General features: G+C 37.0%; 1 long non-coding RNA gene across 3 annotated transcripts in view; it reads left to right on the top strand.

Moving 5' to 3' along the window:
• The window catches only part of LOC138163172 (uncharacterized), a 107870-nt gene that overhangs the window by 8108 nt on the left and 78816 nt on the right, over positions 1-20946 (top strand). The window lies entirely within an intron of this gene.

The raw sequence follows: 20946 nt of genomic DNA, 5'->3' as shown, positions 1-20946 counted from the left end.
AAAAATTCATTTCCACAAGCTTTTGAGTTATAATATTTTTCTCCCCATCTTTCCCCTTCCCCCCACCCCAAGATAGCAAGCCTACTGAATCCCCCTTCCCCCAATCTGTTCTCTCTTATATCCTCCCCCATCACTCCCCTAACTTTCTAGTATGGCAAAATCAGTTTCTCTAACCCAATGCCTGTATATCTTATTTCCCAGTTGCATGTAAAAAACAAATTTTTAAACATTTGTTTTTAAAACTTTGAGTTCCAGATTCCTTTCCTTCTTCTTTCCTCACCCAGCCCCACTGGGAAGATAAACAATTCAATATAGGTTGTACATGTGTAGTTACGCAAAACGTTTCCATAGTAGTCATATTGTGAAAGACTAACTATATTTCCCTCCATCCTATCCCGCCCCCCACTTACTCTATTTTCTCCTTTGATCCTATCCCTTTTCAAAAATATTTGCTTCTAACTACCCTCTCCCCAAATCTATCTTCTTCTATCATCCTCCCTTCTATCATCCCCCCTCTTATCCCCTACTCCCCTGTTTTCCTAGGGTAAGATACCAAATTGAGTGTGTATGTTATTCCCTCCTTAAGCCAAATTTAGTGAGAATCAGGTTGTCCCATTCCCTTTCACCTTCCTGTTCTTCCTCTCCATTGTAACAGTTTTCTCATCCTCATTTTTATGAGATAATTTGCCCTAATCTATCTCTCCCTTTCTCCTTCTCCTAATAAATTTCTCTTACCTCTTAATTTTATTTTTTAGATATCATTCCTTCATATTCAACTCATCCTGTGCCCTTTGTCTATGTATACATGAACATACATATGCCCACACACATACATATTAATATAGACATACACCCTCCTATACATACATACATACATACATACACACACATACACACACATATTCCCTTCAACTAGCCTCATATTGAGAAGAGTCTTGTGAGTTACAATTATAATTTTTCCGTGTAGGAATATACATAGTTCAACTTTAATAAGTTCCTTTTGTTTTGTTTTTTTTTTTTTTTTTTTTTTTTTGAGCAATTAGGGTTAATTAACTTGCCCAAGGTTACATGGCTAGTATTTTTGTGTTAGTGTTAAGTGTCTGAGGCCGGAACCGAACTCGGGTCCTCCTGACTCTGGGGCCGACGATCTACTCACTGCGCCACCTGGCCGCCCCCTATGATTTCTTTTTCCTGTTTACCTTCTCATGCTTCTCTTGTTTTGTGTATTTGAAAGTCAAATTTTCTGTTCAGCTCTGTTTTTTTTTTTCATCAAGAATGCTTGGAAATCCTCTATTTTATTGTATGACCATATTTTCCCCTGTAGCATTATACTCAGTTTTGCTGGGTAGGTGATTCTTGGTTCTAGTCCTAGCTCCTTTGACCTCTGGAATATCATATTCCAAGCCCTTTGATCCCTTAATGTAGAAGCTGCTGGGTCTTGTATTATCCTGATTGTATTTCCACAATACTCAAATCGTTTCTTCCTGACTGCTTGCAGTATTTTCTCCTTTACCTGGGAACTCTGTAATTTGGCTATAATATTCCTAGGAGTTTTCTTTTCAGAATCTTTTTCAATAAGGGATTGGTGAATTCTTTCCATTTCTCTTTTGCCCCCTGGTTCTAGAATATCAGGGCAGTTTTGTTTGAGAATTTTTTGAAAGATGGTGTCTAGGCTTTTTTTGATCATGGCTTTCAGGTAGTCCAGTAATTTTAAAATTATCTCTCCTAGGTCTATTTTTCCAGGTCAGTGGTTTTTCCAGTGAGATATTTCACATTATCTTCCATTTTTTTGGATCTGTTTTATTGTATCTTGATTTATCATAAAGCCATTAGCTTATAATTGCTCCAAACTAATTTTGAAGGAGTTATTCTCTTCAGCAAGTTTCTGAAATTCCTTTTCTGTCTGGCCAATTTGGCTTTTTAAGGCATTCTTCATTGCCTTTTTGGGCCTCTTTTGCTATTTGAGTTAGTCTATTTTTTAAGGTGATATTTTCTTCTATATTTTTGTGGGTCTCCTTTAGCAGGTTTTTGACTTGCTTTTCATGATTTTCTTGCATCATTCTCATTTCTCTCCCCAATTTTTCCTCCACTTCTCTTACTTGATTTTCAAAATCCTTCTTGAGCTACTCCATGGATTGTAACCAGTTCATATTTTTCTTGGGGGCTTTTGATGCTGGAGTTCTGACTTCACTGTCTTTTTCCTGCTCCATGCCTTGATTCTTTTTGTCCCCAAAAAAGGATTTTGTGGTTTGTTTGTGCTTCCTCTGCTTGTTCACATTGCCAGCCAATTACTTGACTTTTGAGCTCTTTGCCACAGTAGAACTCTGCTTCCAGAATGGAGAGAGCTATGTCCCAAATTGCTGGGTTTTTCACAGCTGCCAGAGCTATTAGGAGGGTGTACTTTCTATAATCCCCACATGCTCTGGCTCACTGGTCACACACCCCAGGACTACCACCTAAGACTGCCATCCATATCCAAGCAGGTTAAAGCAAGAGCGATTCCCCTCTGAATGGTTGCTTGGTCCCCCTACAGTCTGCAGGCCAGGAGCTCTGGAAACAGCCACATGGTGCCTCCAGCTGCTTCTCCCCCTAGGGGCAGAGGCTGGACTGCACTCTTCTGTTCCTCCCCCCCCGCCCCCATTCAGAGTTCTGCACTGACCTTTTACTTTGTCTTTGGCATTTATGGGTTGAGAAGTATGTAATCTGCCACAGCTACTGATGATTCGCTCTCCTGAAGTCTGTTCAGGCGACTGCTGGTCAGGGCTGCCCTAGGGCTAGAACCATGGGGCGCACTCTGGACTGGGCTCAGCTCCCAGCTTGGTGAGATAGATCCTTCCTGTCCATCTGCCAGGCTTCCTTCAGTGGGAGATTTGTTTCTCTCTGTCACTTTTTGGGTTCTGTAGCTCTAAAGTTTGTTTAGAGTCAATTTTTACATGTATTGTAAGTGACTGGAGCCATCTTGGCTTTGCCCCTAAAAATAAATTTTTAAAAAATTGAAAAAAAAAGTAGACTAAAAGAAGATAGTGAGGTAAAAAAAGCCACTCACACCCTAAGAATAGTATCAAATGGTCACAAACCCAAAAAGAAATCTTGGAAGAACTTAAAATAAATTCAGAAATCAAATGAAAGAGAATGAAACAATATTAGAAAAGAAATTTAACCAACCACCAAAAGAGATACAAAATCTGAAAGAAGAAAGTAAAAAAAAATTCAAAAATCAGAGAGAATCAGCAAAAATTAGAAAAAAATATCAATAAAATTATGAAGAGAAAGCTAAATTGGAAAAAGAGATGCAAAATCTTAAGGAAGAAAATTACTTCTTGAAGACAATAATTGGGTAAGTAGGACAAATGATAGAAGAAATAGAAAAATAATAAAAGTAGAAAAAAACTAGAAGAGAATCTATAACATCTCATTAGAAAACAACTGAACTGGAGAACAGATTGAAGAGCGACAATATATGAATTGTTGGGCTACATGAAAGTACTGATTTAAAAAAGAATCTGGATACAATGTGATAAGAAATTATTAAGGAAGATCGTCTTGAAATTCTAGAATAAGAATGTAAAGTAGAAATAGAAAGAATCCACTGATTCTTTCTGATCACCACCTGAAAGAGATCCTAGGAAGAAAACTTACAGGAGTGTCAAAACCAAGTTTCTAAAATTCACAGGTTAAAAAAAAAATTCAGACAAGAAGAAAAAAAATTAAATTTTGCAGAAAATCAATCAGGATTTCACAAGACCTAGTAGCTTTTATACCAAAAGACTGTAGGTCTTGGAATATTATATTTTGAAGAGCAAAGGAGCTGGGGTTACATCTAAGAATAACTTATCCATCAAAGTTGAGTATAATCCCAAGTGAAAAAAAGGTCATTTAATGAAGTGAAAGATTTTCAGGTATTTGTAACAAAAAATAAGAACTCAATGGAAAATTCAATATAAAAGATACAGAAGAAATATAAGGAAATTATTAAGGACTAATAAGGCACTGATGAAGGGCAAACTATTTTCTTATGATATGTGAAAATGCTATTAATATTATTAGTAGTAGTAATATTATTTTAAAATTCATTTGGAAAAACAAAGTCAAGAATATGAAAAGAAAACAATGAAAAAATGTAAAGGAAGGAGGTTTAGCAGTACTAGATCTCAAACTATATTATCAGGCAGTAATTATCAAAACTATATGATACTGGCTAAGAAATAGAAAGGTGAATCAGTGGAATAGAGTAAATGTATGATTTACAGCAGCAAATAAATGTAATAACTCATATTTGACAAGTTTAAAGGTTTAAGATTTTGGAATAAGAATTTATTGTTAATAGTTGTTGGGAAAATTGGAGAGCATTCTGATAGAAAGTAGGCATAGATCAATATCTTACACCACTTACCAAGATAAGGTCAAAATGAATACATAACCCCAATATAAAGAGAGATTTTACAAGAAAACTAAAAGAACACGAAACATATTACTTACCATACTTACAGATAGGGGAACAATTTATGAATAAACAAGAGATAGAGAGCAAAATTAGGTGTAAAATGGATAATTTTGATTATATTAAATTTAAAAGGTTTTATACAAATAAAACAAAAGTAGCCAAGGTCAGAAGGAAAGTAGAAAATTGTAGGTAATAGAAATTTATAGAAAGTTTAGCAGATAAAGGTCTTATATCTAAAATAGATAAAGAACTTTGTCAAACATGTAAGAACATAAGTCATTCCTCATTGATAAATTGTCAAAGAATATGAACAGGCAGCTTTCCAATGAAGAAATCAAAACAATTTATAGTCATAAAATGCACCAAGTCATTATTAATTAGAGAATTGCAAATTAAAACAACCTTGAGATATCATTTTATACTTAACCAGATTGGCCAGAATGATAGAAGAAAGTGACAAATGTTGGAGGGGATGTGGAAAAAAATGGGACACCAATTCATTATTGGTGGAATTGTGAATTTATCTAACCATTTTAGAGAGCTATTTAGAATTATGCTCAAGCAGTTATTAACCACCCTTTGACACAGAAATACCACCACTTGGTCTATTTATGAAGATAGGGGAAAAAGGAGAAGAATGCATATGTTCTAAAATGTTTATAACAGTTCTCTTTGTGGTGGCAAAGAACTGGAAATTTCAGGGATGTCCATCACTTGGGGAAAGATTGTGGTATATGATTGTGATGAAATACTACTATACTTTAAGAAATGATGAACTCAATTATTTTAGAAAAACTTGCACAAAATAATAAAGAATGAAATGAGAAGGACCAAAAGAACATTATATATAGTAACAACAATATTGTTTTAAGAATGACCTTGAGTGAATAAATCATTTTGACTATTATAAATATACAGATTAACTCTAAAGGGCATAAGAAGAAAGATGCTTGTCTGCATCCAGAGAAAGAACTGATAAACAAAAAAGAAGTATGTTTAGAATAATTTTATATATGTATATATGTGCATATATACATATATGTGTATATGTGTATATATATACATATATACCTATTTATGTCTAATGATAGCCATCTTGGGGGGAAGGAAGAAAAAAGACATTTACATGATAAATTGTGTATTTGAATGGAATAGCAAGTTGTGCTCAGTAGATTTGAAGTTTGATGTACATTCTTTTTTATTATACTATGTTATGGAAATGCTTGTTTTATTCTATAAATTTAAATGAAATAAAATAAATATACTATTTATTATATAGCTTTAAAAAAAGTAAAAAGTAATGGAAATTCTTGGTTTTATATTGAATCCTCTCCTTTATGTTCTGCTGTGTACATGGAAATGTTCTTTTTTTTTTCCTTTTCTCATTTTGTCTTTAAGTTTTAAATAAATAAAAGATTTTAAAAAAGGAAAAAAATGGGGAAAGAGTAAGTTAAAAATAATTCAGCAAAACCAAGCAATACATTGAAAAAAATCTTATATTAAGTGCTGTGTTCCACACTTGTGGACCTCCCTTCTCTGTGGAGGAATCAAGGGTGGTTTCTTCTTATATCTATTCTTTGGGACCAAACTTATTTTTTAAAATTTTGCAACATTCATATTTTTTATTGTTTTGTGGTTGCAGTCTTTCATTTACATTGTTACAGTCAGTGTGAATTTTTCTAGTCTTTGCTTACTTCATTTTCTATCTCTTCATCTAAACCTTTCCATCTTTCTCAGAATATAAGGTTTTTAAGCTAGAGGATCATGTGATAAAAATGCTCTAGGATGATTAATTGGGGAACTCTTTAAGGTGAATTTGAGGGCAGTATGCTTTTTAAAATAGTGATTGATTTGGAATCAAAGAACCTGGGTCTGAATCTTGACTCTGCTAACTTAACATCTATGTGAACCTGGACTCACTCCATCTAAGGAAAAAAAAAAAAAAAAACAACCAAACAAAATGTGAGACATTGTGTGTGGAAGTAGAATCTGTGAGATTTGACAACCAATAAGATGAAAATAGTATGGAAAGGAATAATTAGGGGTAGTGGGAAAGACTACCACCATGTAGTAGTGGTTAATAGGTTAACCTACCATGGTTCACAAGATCTGGGTTCTAGTCCTTCTCATTTACGTATTAGTGCTGTAGCTTTGGGAAGTCATTTAACTTCTCAGCTTCCATTTCTTTTTTTTTGGTAAACTGAAGGGGCTGGCTTAAGTGACATCTAATGAGCCTTCCAACTGTGATATTCTGTGGCTTCGAGGTTTTAATGATGTGGTAGCCATGTATAAAAATAGGAAATTTGGAAGGAAGATATGCTTTGGAGAAGCAGAGAATTAAAAGTTTTGACTTGTTCATTTAGGATGGGTATGTGCTGCTGGCAGGACTTCTAGTTGATACTACCAAAAGAGATAATGAGAAATTTGGTGTTGGTGAAAGGTTGGGGGTTGACATATAGATTTGGTAGACATTGAATAAGAAATAGAGGAACTAATTGGTAGCTACAATTAATAAAGCAATGATATAGATGAGCAAGAGTAATAATAATTATATCCCAAATGAATGGAAGCTAGAAATAAATAAGATCCAACACAGGAAAAAATACAGTATTTATAACATGGGGAAAGTCTGACAAGAATGCTTAGGAACTGGGCGGCCAGGTGGCTCAGTGAGTAAGAGCACCGGCTCCAGTGTTGGGACGACCTGGAGATCGAATCCGGGGCTCAGACACTCAGCACCACACCCAGAAATAACTGGCTGTGTAACCTTGAGCAAGTTACTTAACCCCGAATGCTTAAAAAAAAAATGCTTAGGAACAATTTGGACAAGTGCTAAGCAATCCTTTAGAAGGTAGTAGAAATAAGCACTTTGTGACTAGGAATCTTTTGATAGGCATACTATTTATCTTTTGCAAATCGGGTTACAAATCTGATTAGCAGCCTTTTGTAAAAAGTTCAGGTTTATTCTATATTTCTATTTACTTATGTCTTTAGCATTTTGTGGTAGGGATGTAAGATCTGTTCCCAGAGCTGTGAGGGGTGTCAGATTTTTGTGTGGGAAAATGATTTACATAAAAAAAAAATTCACAAGATTATTAACAACTCAGCCTCTGGGAGTTCACTAAAAAAACCCAGTAACTGTTATTTCACCATTTTGTACTCCAAGGCTTATTCCTAACATTTTGAGTAAGAACGGGTTGGTTGTCATGTATTTATTCCCTAGTATAATTATTGTCAGTGGTCAGTCACCTTAAAAAGCAGTTCTCATTGTGGCCATATGCATGGCAATACATGCCTGACCCTTGTTCTGTGTATACCTTTGATTGTAAAGTCACTTAGAGGAAACCCTATTCTACTATGTAGTCTCTCTATACCCTATTATTAGAAGAAATAAAATGAACATTTATTTATTAAACACCTACTACATGTAAGCACTATACTGTCATTGGAGATGCAAAAAAATAAAACCAAAAGAATTCATTTCAAAAAGAACATCCTCAAAAAACTTAGATCCTACTAGGGCAGGGATTCTTAACTTTTTTGATGTCACAGACTTCTTGAGTAACCAGATAAAGCCTATAGACCTCTTCTTAGGAGTATATTTTTAAATATAAAGTAAAATACAAAAAAAATCCATTAAATTGAAATACATTTATTAAAACATTTTTCTCATCCAAGTTCATGGACTCATTGAAATTTATCCAAGGACCACTTAAGGGCCTGTGGACCCCAGGTTAAGAACTCTTGGACTAGAAGGATACAGCATCTACACAGAAAACATGTGAGCACAGACACATATGTAAACTTTGTCATTTGGTTTGCATTTATATGTGTGTGTGTGTGTGTGTGTAAATGTTTGGGGGGAGAAAGCAGTGAATCTTAATACAGTTACATTTCTTATTTCCACACCAGTAATATAAATATTCCTAAAAATCTAGACTGTATGATAAAAATGAAACCTACTAGACAGTCAAGTATTGGGTGCATTAGTGGTGGTATCTGCTCAGTATTATCTGACTTACTTGGATGTCTCATATGGATTCCTGGTTTGTTGGGATAAATTGTTTTGCTCTGTTAAGTTTACTTGCACACTGGGATTTCTGTACGTCTTTCCTTTGTATTTGCTTATAGTACAACAAGTATTTACATAGCATTGATCTTGATATGCAAACTGACATACTACTGGAGGAACTGAAGCGTATCATTATTGACATTCTCACTCTAACTGAAACCAGATGACAAAGGCAAATTGCCACTAAATGCAAGGATAGCTCACAGGTTCTCCTTTGAGAAGGCAGTAAAGGAATTATGTGAGTTTAAAGGCAACAAGAAACATCATTTTAAGGGACACTTTGTCACTTTTTATTGCAAATCATAATGAACATTTCTAAAACAACCAATATGGAAATAATTGTAGTTTATGTTTCAACATCTGTAGAAAATGAGGTAATAGAGAAATTTTGTGAATAAGTTCAAATTAATTCAACATATACATTAATATTCAATTATGTCAATAAAAAGGTGTATATAGAGGAGGGGGGAAAAGGGATATTGGAAAATGTGGTTTAGGATTAAGAAATGAAGATTTTCAGGAGAAATTGTAAATGGTGATCTGGCCACCTCCATCTTAGCCTGTCTTCCCTCTAGGACCCTTCTACAGACAGCCCTGTGAGCCTTATTTCAGTCCAGGATCTGGTCTTAATCGCACAGCTTATTCCAGTACTCCTAGAGCCCATTCCTGGCATCATCTCCTACCATCACCTACCTATTGACATGATTCCTACAGTCCTTAACTTTCTTTGGTCCCTCCTGCTATAATGTGGGCCTCACTGGCCACAAACTCACCATTTACTATGAGGAAAGATTTTATAGGAGGACCTTAAACATTACAATCACCTGTTTCCCTCTATAGACCTCTTTCCAAATATGGATATGCTTTTTGGAGTCATTCCTCAATGATTGGCACACTTCTTCTCCCTTATATTCTTGCAGTCTCAGTGATTCTAAACTTTGGCTGTTGATATATGACCTCCATTCCCTCACTGAAATCAGTCAACAGCAAGTCATGCCATCATCTCTGTGATGACTTATTCCTTTTCGAGAACAAAGGTCAAACAAAACCTGTGAGTGAGTAGTAGCTCCTGTCCTGTCCTGTCCTTCCTTACCTGGGAATGCTCTGCTCAGGGGAAGGTACATTTTGTTGACCAAAAGCTGCTTTTTTTCTTTGAGTTTACCAGCTAGATTTCTTTCTCAAAGACCAAGCGTTAAATCAAATTCACTCTGGAGCTCATAGATTGGACAATAGGTCCCTGCCCTCCTAGCAAAGAGTGAATGTAAATATTAAAAAGTAACTGTTTCTCTTTTGGCCAGGAACCCTAAGAGTTTTCCCCTCTTAGTTTGAATTTCTTTTTTAATTAAAGGAGCCATCCCTCGAGTAACTACTTAGAGAGGCCTCTTCACTGAATGGGCATTATCTCACTCAAAGTGAGAGGCTGAAAAGACCTTAGCCTGAAAGGGCCAGGGTCTCCCATTGCATCCTGGGCCATCTCCAGTCTCCCTGATGAATATCTGGCCACTGGACCCAGATGGCTCTGGAAGAGAAAGTGCAACTGGTGACCTTGCACAGGGCTCCCTCACTCAGAGCAAAGTCAGTTAGTTACAAGGCATGTCGTCATGCCCCTGATGTCATGGTCCTCTTTGAGAACGAAGGACAAACACAACAACCATTCCTTATCATTAACTGTCTTCTTAATCAGATGTTCCTCAATCCTGTGCCCTCCCCAGTGTCCCACTCGAGCTCTACTCCCCCATTCTACTATGTGGTTTTTTTTTTTTGGAAAGTCCAGTACATAAATAATAAACTTCCTTCCATCTTAAACCTTTTCGTTTCATTTTCTGGTTCTCACTGAGCCCAGCTCCTGATGCTGCTACTTTGCTGGCTACTCTTTAAAGTGCATGCTGCATTTCCAGTCATACCCTCACATTCATTGGTCATGGTTGAGCAGTTGGAATTATTTTTGCTCCCTATTTCCACTTCCAAACGTTTCTACTTCAGCCATCAATCAGCACCTTCTCTTCCATGGACCTTAAATGACAAATTTGTAAATTTCTCACCCAATCTAAATCCATATGGGTATCCTTCTTCCTCAGTGATTTCAGTTCTTAGCTTACAGTTTTTTCCTCTACCTTTATCTTTCCTCTCATACTAGGAAATTTCAAAGTGCATATTGATGCTGATTTAAGTACCTTAACCTTTGCAGTCTTCTTGAGGAGACAGGAGAAGCCGAGATTAAGGGCACATTCAGAGGGTTTGGTCTTGGCAAGGAGAAGGCTCCCTCCTCATCATAGGCTGAGGGGAAGGATGAAGGGATGGAAGGGATGAGGTCAGTGGGCACTAAATTAGCGAGGAAGGGCCTGACATGGGTAGTCAACAGAAAGACCTCTATTTTCTCAGAGTAAGAGGCAAGATTCTCAGCTGACAGTGGGGAGAGGGTAGAATGAATAGTGTGGGTGGGAGGCTTGAGGAGGGAAGAGATAGAGGGTAAGATAAAGACAGCCTAAGAAGTCTATGAGATATCCATCCCAAGATGTCCAGTAAGGAGCTAGAGATGAGAAAATGGAGATCAGGAGTGACATATGTGAGAATCATCTGCATAGAGATAGTTGAAACTATAGGAGATAGTAAGGTCACCAAATGATATTCTTGCAGAGGAAGAAGAGTGTTGCCTAGATAAAGATCCAATAAAAAAGATAGAGCAGGAGCTGTCAGGTAGAAGGAGAATTAGGAGAGAGCAGTTTTGTGAAAACAAATCCAGTATACAGACCAATGTTGCTGGAATAAACCAGACTCATTCTTATGTCTGAATTTTTGTTGTTTCTCTTGCTGTCTTGAATGCCCTTTCCCAGTCTTCTCTGCCTGCCTATCTAAAATTGTACCTGTCTTGCAAGGCCTAGTTCAAATGTCTGATCTCGAACAAGTAACTTGAGCTCAGGGAGCCTGAATTTCCCCATTTGTAAAATAAAGGCTAGAACATCTCTATGATTACCTTTTTATCCTATGATTAGCAAGATTCCTTTAGGATACTGATTTTATAATCCTAAATCCCTGTTTTTCTATTGAGTCCTAATCGTTGAGGCCACTAGTTGTGTCTTCCTTTTTTTTTTTTCTTTTTGGAGGGGTTATGGCGGGGCAATTGGGGTTAAGTGACTTACCCAAGGTTGCACAGCTAGTAAATGTTAAGTGTCTGAGACTGGATTTGAACTCAGGTCCTCCTAACTCCAGGGCTGGTAGTCTATTCACTGCGCCACCTAGCCACCCCCATTTCTTACTCTTTTAACCTATCTCCCGTCAATCAAGCATGTATTAAGCATCTCCCATGTGTCAGATACGATTAGAGGCACTGGGGATATAACATAAAAATGAAAGAGCTTCAGAAAAGAAGAGAGAGCTGTAAATTCTTCAGAAAGAGCTTTAAATTCTAGTGAGGAAAACCCCATGTACATATACAAATATGTACAGAATAATTAGCAGTTAATGGGGCAACTGAGTGACACTATGTACAGTGTGCTGGGCCTGGAGGCAGGAAGATCTCAATTCAAATCCAGTCTCAGACACTTACAAGTTGTGTGACCCTGAGTACGTTACTTAGCCTCTGTTTATCTCATTTTCTTTATCTGTAAAATGGGGGTTATTATAACACCTACCTCCCAGGGTTTTTGTGGTGATCAAATGAAATAATGATTCTAATGTGCTTAACATAGTACCCAGCACATAGTAAGTGCTATACAAATGTTAGCTATTATTATTATTATTACTAATATTATTATCAGTAGTAGTAAGAGATAAGAGGAGGCACTAGTAGTTTCAAAGATTAGGAAAAGCTTCAAGTAGAAGGTAGTGCTGGAGTTGAGTCTTAAGAGAATTTAGGGATTCTCTAAGTTAGAATGAGGAAGAAAAGCATTTCAGGCATGGAAGACATCCAGCCCAAGATCATGGCAAAGTGCCGTGTGTCAGGAACAACCAGGCTAGTTTGGTTAGATTGTAGATTGCAAGAAGGGGAGTAATATATAACAGTGCTGAAAAAGTATGTTGGGGTTAGGTTGTAAAGGGCTTTAAAAGCCAATATCTATGGTCTTTACTACACATGGAATGAAACAGAAACTTGAATTTGTAAAAGTATTCAAACCAAATGGGAAAAGAATGAATATTTATTCCCAATGGAAGAAAATCAATCAAACTCGTGCAGTGTTATGGCCATACAAGTTGTATTGTCTCTTGGGAATGATATTTTGGTCTAGGTCAAATTCATATAGTATTAGCTTTGTACAAAGCATACACATGCCTGAAAAGTTTTGAAAAATCCTAGCAGATGGACTATGTACATTTCATATCCCCATACTTGTTGAAAATTCTCACAGAAGCTACCATGGCACTATATGCAACATTGACTTTTTTATAAACCAAAAAAAAAAAAAAAAGAAAAAGGAAACCTAAAAAGTACTTAAGGGAGTGCCGCTGCAGTGGTATGTGTATGTTTTAAGAAATATACCATATTTGGACAGTAATGCAAGATTTTTCATACAAATGAATATTGGTCCCTGCAAAATAGTCCCTTGGGAGGCTATCTACATCTGCCAATCATGCTGCCATTGCTGAAAAACATTACTGAAACTCTTTTTTAAAGAATTGCCTTCTGCTGCAGCTAATTAAAAAAAATATCCTTAGTGGCACAAACATTCCTTTTCCAAGGATGGATTTGATTTTAGTAAAGAATGAAAAGCAATTTGTGACTAATTTTGGTGAGTAACCATTTTTTTTTGTGAAAAATGAGGTGACTATAAAGTATTGAGACTAAGTGTGTGTGTGTGTGTGTGTTTGTGTGTGTGTGTGTGTATCACACTCTCACATATACCATTAAATCTGAAATAGTTCTAAAAGGTATTAGAAAAATTGTTTCATTTACTATCATTGGAATAAGTGCATAATTTCCTCAGGTGACTATTTTGAAGGACAATACTCTTTTGAATATATAAATTCTGGTGTGTTTGCAAAAAAAAAATCAACATCATGTCTTCAGTCACAGATATTCCAGCGACAGGCTAAAGATGACCCAATTAATAGTGCCCATACAGAACAATCTTACAACATAGCCCAAGTTAAAAAACTACCCAGTAGTTTCTTTTTGCTCTAAGCTGGGGAGATTTAGGTTAATTAATCGAAATTATACAATTTACTAGAATTAATTAGAGATAATGCCCTCAGGGAACATCCATTATAATGGGGGAGATCAAAATGTATTACATATAAGCAAAATTTAAAGTCATTCAGTGTAAATACAAAGTACTTTGGGGGCATGCTCTAGCAGATGGGAGATTGAGAAAAGTCTTATGTAGAAGGAGACATAAACTTTGAAAGAAGTTAGGCATTCCAAGTTGCAGTAAAAAAAAAAAAGAAAGAAATGTGTCCTCTCTTAGTATACAGCACAAATGTTATAGGGCACAAAACATTTTATGATTGAGCTCTCAGGATATGCATGATTCCTTCTATGAGGTAAAATGAATGTTGGTGTTTCCTGAGAAAATAAGAACATTTTGTAATGAGAAATGAGGTGATCAAATGTCTACTGCATTGTACTTCACTAAAATGTGTATCCAGCTTCCCAAAATGTTATGTTAACAGCAAAGAATGAATTAGCTCTTTCAATGAAGATGTATGCTATTTTCAACAAACAAATGGCCCTGTGTATTGTATCTCTTCCACACTTCTGAATTAAAATATCCACATACAAAACAGTGACTTGGCACAGTGATTACTAATATTGATTCTGACCTCTCCTTGATCACACACAGGAGAGAATTTTTAAAAATTATTTGATTTACGGCTTTTTTTTTTCCCAGAATCATAGTGTACATATTTACTCTCTTACCATTCAATACACTCTCCCCTCCACTGATATGTGGAATGGCCCATTTACCCATTTCATAGCATCCTAGAGCATAAATTTATAACTGGAAGGGACCTTACATGTCATGCATGCCAACCCTTTTATTTTACAGATGAGGAAACTGAGACCAAGGATGTTTCCATGACTTGTTCAAGGTCCTTCAAGTAGTCTTAGAAAAGCCAGAATGCCAGCATAGTTAGCCTCGCACTCAGATCCCAGTGCCCCTTCTCCTGTACATGTTACTACTTCAATCACTTCTCCTGTTGGTAGATTTCTTATTCATTAGATATGACATTTATATGACTAGTTTGAACTGGCAATGCAATGCAGACAAAAACCAAAAAATAATTTAAAAAACAAAACATGCTTTGTACTTTTCAAATCACTTCCTGTGGTTTGGATGACTACTTCCAAAAGACTTTTGATTTACTAAAGAAAGATGATAATGTTCTTATGTATGTCCTAGTACACGCCAGGGATAAATTGCTTTCCTTACAACAACATAGTTAGTGACGTAGAGTATTCAATATTATTCCTGTTTTACACATGAGAAGATAAAGCCTGTAGAGGGTAATTTAAATGCTCATGATCCCACAACTAATAAGTAGCATAGCCAGGATTTTAACTGGGGTCTCCAGAGTCCAACGGCAATAATGTTCTTTCCACTGAAAACGTCTGCCTTTCTAATATTTGTGTATATATCCATATAAAAAAAGCCTCACAGGTATTTTTCTTCATTATATGAATTAACGAGAAAATCCTATTGGTTAAAAGGCCACTGTGATCTTTAAATAATCTACTAACTGATTACTTGGGGTGATGGACCTGATCATCAGTGACTGGACCAAGTTAAATAGAAGGTGATGCTCTCATCACTTTCATGTAGTTGAGATTAATATGGGACTTATAGTTGCAACTGAGAATGAAAGAGGGGCTAGAAACAAGATAACCTAAACATGATGAATTTATAATTTAGCATAGATTATACACATGTCCTCAGTGCAATTTAAAGACATGACTTGTCCCCAGCCTTTGAGTTCAGAGCCCATGCAGTTCCTCTGGATGATATGGAGTAGAATTAATCAATCATCAAGGACAATTAATCTCTTAATATGTGTCTGGCATTCTTCTAGGTGCTGAGGATAGACATAATGACAAAAACAAAGCAGTGACTGCCCTCAGGAAGTTTACATTCTATAACATGGGCACAGATAAAGTAAATGTTGGGGGCATGTCGTGTGTATGTGTATGTGTGTGTGTGTGTGTGTGTGTGTGTGTGTGTGTGTGTGTTGGCCTCATTCAGGAGGTGGTACTTGAGAACTGAGCCTTGAGGGATGCTAAGGATCCAAAGAACTGAGGAGAGGAGGGAATATATTCCTGCTGTACAAAGGCATGGAGAGTGATACAACTACCCCTTGTGTGAGGAATAGTTACTAGATCCTTTTGGCTGCACCATAGACTGTGTGAAAGAGAGTAGTGTATAAGTCTTCTAGAAAGATAAGCTGGAATCTGGTTGTGAAAGGGTTTGAATGTCAAACAAAATAGTTTGTGTTTGATCCTAGAGGCAATGGGGAACCTCTTGAGCAGTGAGATAGTTGCATAGTAAGAATAATAGCTAGCATTTATATGGCACTCTAAGGTTTTCAAGACGTGTTACATATGTTATTTCATTTGATCTCACAACAACTCCATGAGGTAGGTACTATTATTATTCCCATTTTTCAGATGAGTATATTGAGAAAGATTCAGAGAGATTCACACAGGTAACTGCTGTTTGAGGCAGGATTTCCCCCCACCCCAAGTTTCCAATTGAGGAATTTCCTTAAACGTATCAAATAAAACACATGCCAAGTCTCTGCGTTTAGAACATGTTGGGCCTCTTGGTAGCAAAACATAGTTTGTATTGGCAATGCAGGTACTTTCTGGGGCAAAAGGAACTTGATTTTGGGGGGCATGAAACTGCTTTGCTCTAGGCTGGTGGCACTAATTGATAAAAATTTCTTCTATTTTCATGATCTGTATGGAGTGAGCCTGGAAATGGTGATGAACCCTGAGATTTTGGCCTGCAGGAAAGGCTCTTTCCAGCTCCAACTTTATGGATGGATGAGTGAACTGAATTCCCAACAGTCCTGACTAGGACCTACCTTTCTGAGGCCTAAGTCTCATTATAGTGAAAGCACATTCAGCAAGAGACAAGAAGGAAGCTGAATCTTGAGATGACTCTGTGGTCAGTCCCAGAGGATCATAGCTTCTTGAACTGTAGAATTCACAGTTTCACTTTTGGGGGCACTTTCATCAACTCCAAGATAAGATCATTGTTAAAATACCAGTGGTGTTTTGGTGTTAGTCTGCCTATTTCAAGGGCACTCTGCTGCACTGCCTGGTTGTCACATAGAATACAGTCAGGGAAAGGGCTGTTTATCCTGTTGCTTCCTTCAAAGCCTGCAGGATTTCAGGTGATGAAGTTAGATCTAGGATTGGCTCTTGTCAGTGTTCTATCCAGGGGATCGCAATGGATGCAGAAACTGAAGTTAAGTGACTTTGGGGATTTCAGACTTAATGAAAACCTGGGGCTCACTAATGAGAAATAACCCTTGAACTTCTGGTGTGGCTTTCTTACTGCAAGCTCTCCATAGCGGAACAACTCATTCTAATCTGAAAGAACATTCTGATATTGTACTAACCTATAGCATGCAGGAACAATCTCATATACTTCCTTATACACCTTCATGGGTTTTTCTGACTAGTTGTGGGAGAAATGAAATAAAATACAGGAAAAGAATATTATATTCAGAAGATAGTATAACTATTGTGTTTACTGTTTAGTTTCTTTAATGAAATGAAATCCTGGGAGCTTTTGTTCTTGGTTCGTGTATAGAGACAGCAGAGGTGTAGTGAAAAGAAGGCTGGATCTGGGGATCAGAGGACCTGAACTCAAATTCCAGTAGCTTACCATATTACTTTATGATTTTGGGAAAGTCACTTTACTCCGTAGGTCTCCATCTTTCTGTCTATGCAGTGCATGGTTGAATTTCATGGTCTTTCAAGTCTTTTTTAGCTGTAAGTCCTAGGATCTATTATCTCCAACTTCCTATTTCCACTTTCCAGAAACTGCATGTCTAGACCTGCAGATTGCCTCCACAAAGACAGCTCAGCTTTCTGTTGAAACATTTAGACATACCAAAGTTATAGCTATCTGTGATATCCCATCCAGATTGACAATCACAAAGTAATGACATGCTATTTCTGAGAAAATGAATGACATCATTATTTTAACTATAACTAGATTCTTTTTGGTATTGAGATTTAAATGTCCAGGGTTCTTTTGCTGTTTCATGTATATGGATGTGTCTTCTGCCTCCCTTGAGTTTCATTTGTTTTGTACTCCCCTACTTATTTCCTCCTTCAGAAGCGATATGGTACCCTACACATCAGAGGTGCCAGCACAGCAGAAAGAATATGTACTTGGAGTTAGGAAAGACCTGGTTTTGAGTCCTACATTTGACCCTTGATAACTTCGTGACCATGGACAAGCTCCTTGACCTCTCATAAACTCAGTTTCCTCATCTGTAAAATGGGGATGATAATAGGATTTTTTTTCTTAGGATTGTTTTGAGTATCACATGAGGCAGTGTAGATAGGTGAGTCTGAAAATCTTTAAGTGTCACATAAGCACCCGTTATTAATGTATTTATCTGTAATGAGAAGGTTCTGGACCTTTGATTTCATTGATGAAGGGCATTTCTAGTGAGGAAACACCCTGAACCAACACAGATCTATAGTTGTTCTGCAACTTATAGTCTTACAGTTTCCTGGCACACTGAGATTTATAAGACTTGCCTTACATAGCCAGAGACTCAGTGTGGTACAGTCAGAGGGTATGAATTCAAATTTCAGTTCTGCAACTTAGTACTTATGTGACTATTGGCAAGTCATTTCATCTCTTCAGTTTCCTTATCTGTAAGAAAGGGGACCAGACTAGAGGACCACAGCCTGTCCCTTCTAGCACTAGATCTGTGACCTTGTGATTTGTTAGGGGCAGGACTTAAACTCAGATCGTCTTGGCACCAGAGCATCTGACCCTCTGAAGATGTTTCTTCATCCACTGCGTCAGGTTGCCTCTGTTATTATTAACACTATTATGCTAATATATATTCAAAAATTTTTCCAAAGAGAAAGATTAATTTCATGTAGCCACATGTTCAACAACTCTGCACTCACTTAAAAGAATACACATTGAAACTGCATTCAACAGGTTAATATTGAGTTAAGACCTTGTATAACCTCTTGAACAAACATGTTACAGTTGTGCCATGTAATACACCTATTGCTGCATTTCAGGGAAAGATGATGATTTCTTAATGAAAAGAGATTGCTGGAAATTCCCTATGTCTATTGATCATCTAAAACAAATGACTGGATCCCACACTGCTAAGGTGCCAGCACTAATCCCTTAAGTAAGAAAGACCAAATAGAGACAAGGGCATGACCCAGCTGTGCACTATAATCCCTTTATTGTCCAAGAACTTCACTCTTGGTGTTGATCTTTCATATTTGTATTTTATAAGAAGAAGTGATCTGGGCTGCAAGAAAGTGAGCCAGTTCACCTTTCCCTGTTGTAATTAGCCATGGGAATCATCATTTGTGAACAAAGGGTAGAAGGAGGGGGGATCCCATAGTCTCCTGAGAAGAAAATACATAACCTAGATTGTTCTCCTCTACTCCTACTATCCCCCAATCCAGCTTCTTTCAGTTTTTGCCATTTGACTGAAAAGGGCCACCATCATATTCTTTCCTGACACTGGTATAATGAAAAGATTTTGGCCATAGCATTTGGCTCATCAGTTCCTCCTCCAAACCATTTTCTTTTTAGGGACAGGAAGAACAGACAATAGGAATATGGGAAGCAGAAAGAGGAGAGATGCAAAATCATTTGTACAGTCAATTTATATATCTAATTAAGGAAGTACAGGGAGAGCTAGGAGAGAATAGTATATAATCAAAACTTAGAGTGGAGAGAGCACCCAGTAAGAGATGATCATCAATGAATGGATGAAAATGCTTACTATGCTCTAAACATTATGTTAAGCACTTAGGATAGTAAAAATAAACAAACAAAAAACGAGACAGTCCCTGTTCTCAAGGAGCTGATACTTAGGAGAAACAACACATAACAAAAAGTTCAGTTGCAAGACAGATGGAAAGCCTTAGGTTTCCTTACATTGTAACCTCAGTAGTTGTGGGAAGTCTGTAGGGCAAGGAGGCAGGGTATGTACTAAGGCTTGGAGTATCTTCGATGGCTCACAAGTGGCAAGGCCTGGTAGTCCTCTATCTTGGAATGAGTAGAATTAGTAATTCTCATCTCATCGAATCTTTGTGAACTGCCAAACTGGGCAAATGGATTTTGAGTGGCCTGGGGCCCAAGGAAGTAGTGAGGGGAAGACAAAGGAGTAGCCTTCTTGATGGTGTCACCAGTGTCAAATTTTGCAGAGAAGGAAGCTGAGAATTTACAAAAGGCCATGCGATTTAGTAATTAAGAGATCACTAATAAGGCTAAATCACTAAAAAGGCAGCAGAGATCAGTTTTAGTTGAATGATGAATTCTAAAGCCAAATTACTAAGGGTTTAGAAGTGAGTGAGATGATTGGAACCAGAGTTACCCAGTGTATACAGCTTTCTCATGGAGTTTAGTTGAGAAGAGGAAGTAAGATATAAGACAATAACAAGCAAAGATATCTGTATCACTCAGTATATCCCTTTTTTTTTCACTTACAATGTGGGGAAGATAAGCATGTGTATAGGCAGAAAGGAAGGAGCCAGTAGATAAGAAGAGACAGAAGATGAGAGAAAGTGGGGATGTATCTAGATGATTGGATGGGATTGTGGGTACATGAAGAGAGGTAGCCTTGGCAAGAAGGGCCACCTCTTCATCTAAAATAGGAATTAAGGAGGAGGTGGTATGGGAAGAATGATCTTAAATGAAGAAGTGAAAAGGGGGAAACTCTTGGCAAACTGCCTGATTTTTTTCAGCTAAGAGGGTTTAGGGAAAGAATACCATGAGAATGTTGAGGAACTATAAGAAAATTTGAAATAGCCACCGTGGATCAGATCGATGAGGGAGAAGTAAAAGGATTTTCTTGTTGCAGAGAGGGCCCAGTTGAAATTAGGTAACCTATATTTGCAGTAGACCTAATAAGAATTGTTTTATGTTTTTCTCTAGCTCAGTTCAGTAGCATAAAAAGTTAGGCAGCAGATGAATTATAGGTGTAATCCAAGGTTGAGGCTTGGCAACATTAATGATTAGTGACTGGATAAGGAGGTAAGCCATTCAGAACCAGAAGACAATATAGAGGTGAACCTAGTTCACTAAGGGGTCAAGGTAGAAGGTAGAGGAGTGTAGCCAGTGCAGTGATCATAGTCTGGATGGGTGGAATGGACATCATGCTGAGTAAGGTTTAGTTTATGAGGTTTATGACTTATGACCAGTTTAGAGGTCATAAGTCACAAGGAAAGGAAGAATGATAAAATAATGATTAGATAAATAAATTTTAGAGTTCA

Source organism: Petaurus breviceps, unplaced genomic scaffold (assembly GCF_028583685.1).
Source record: "Petaurus breviceps papuanus isolate PSGF00001 unplaced genomic scaffold, PetGlider_PUasm1.0 187, whole genome shotgun sequence".
Classification (NCBI taxonomy): domain Eukaryota; kingdom Metazoa; phylum Chordata; class Mammalia; order Diprotodontia; family Petauridae; genus Petaurus; species Petaurus breviceps.
The sequence above is the reverse complement of the archived record's forward strand: the minus strand, read 5'-3'. Positions and strand labels throughout refer to the sequence as shown.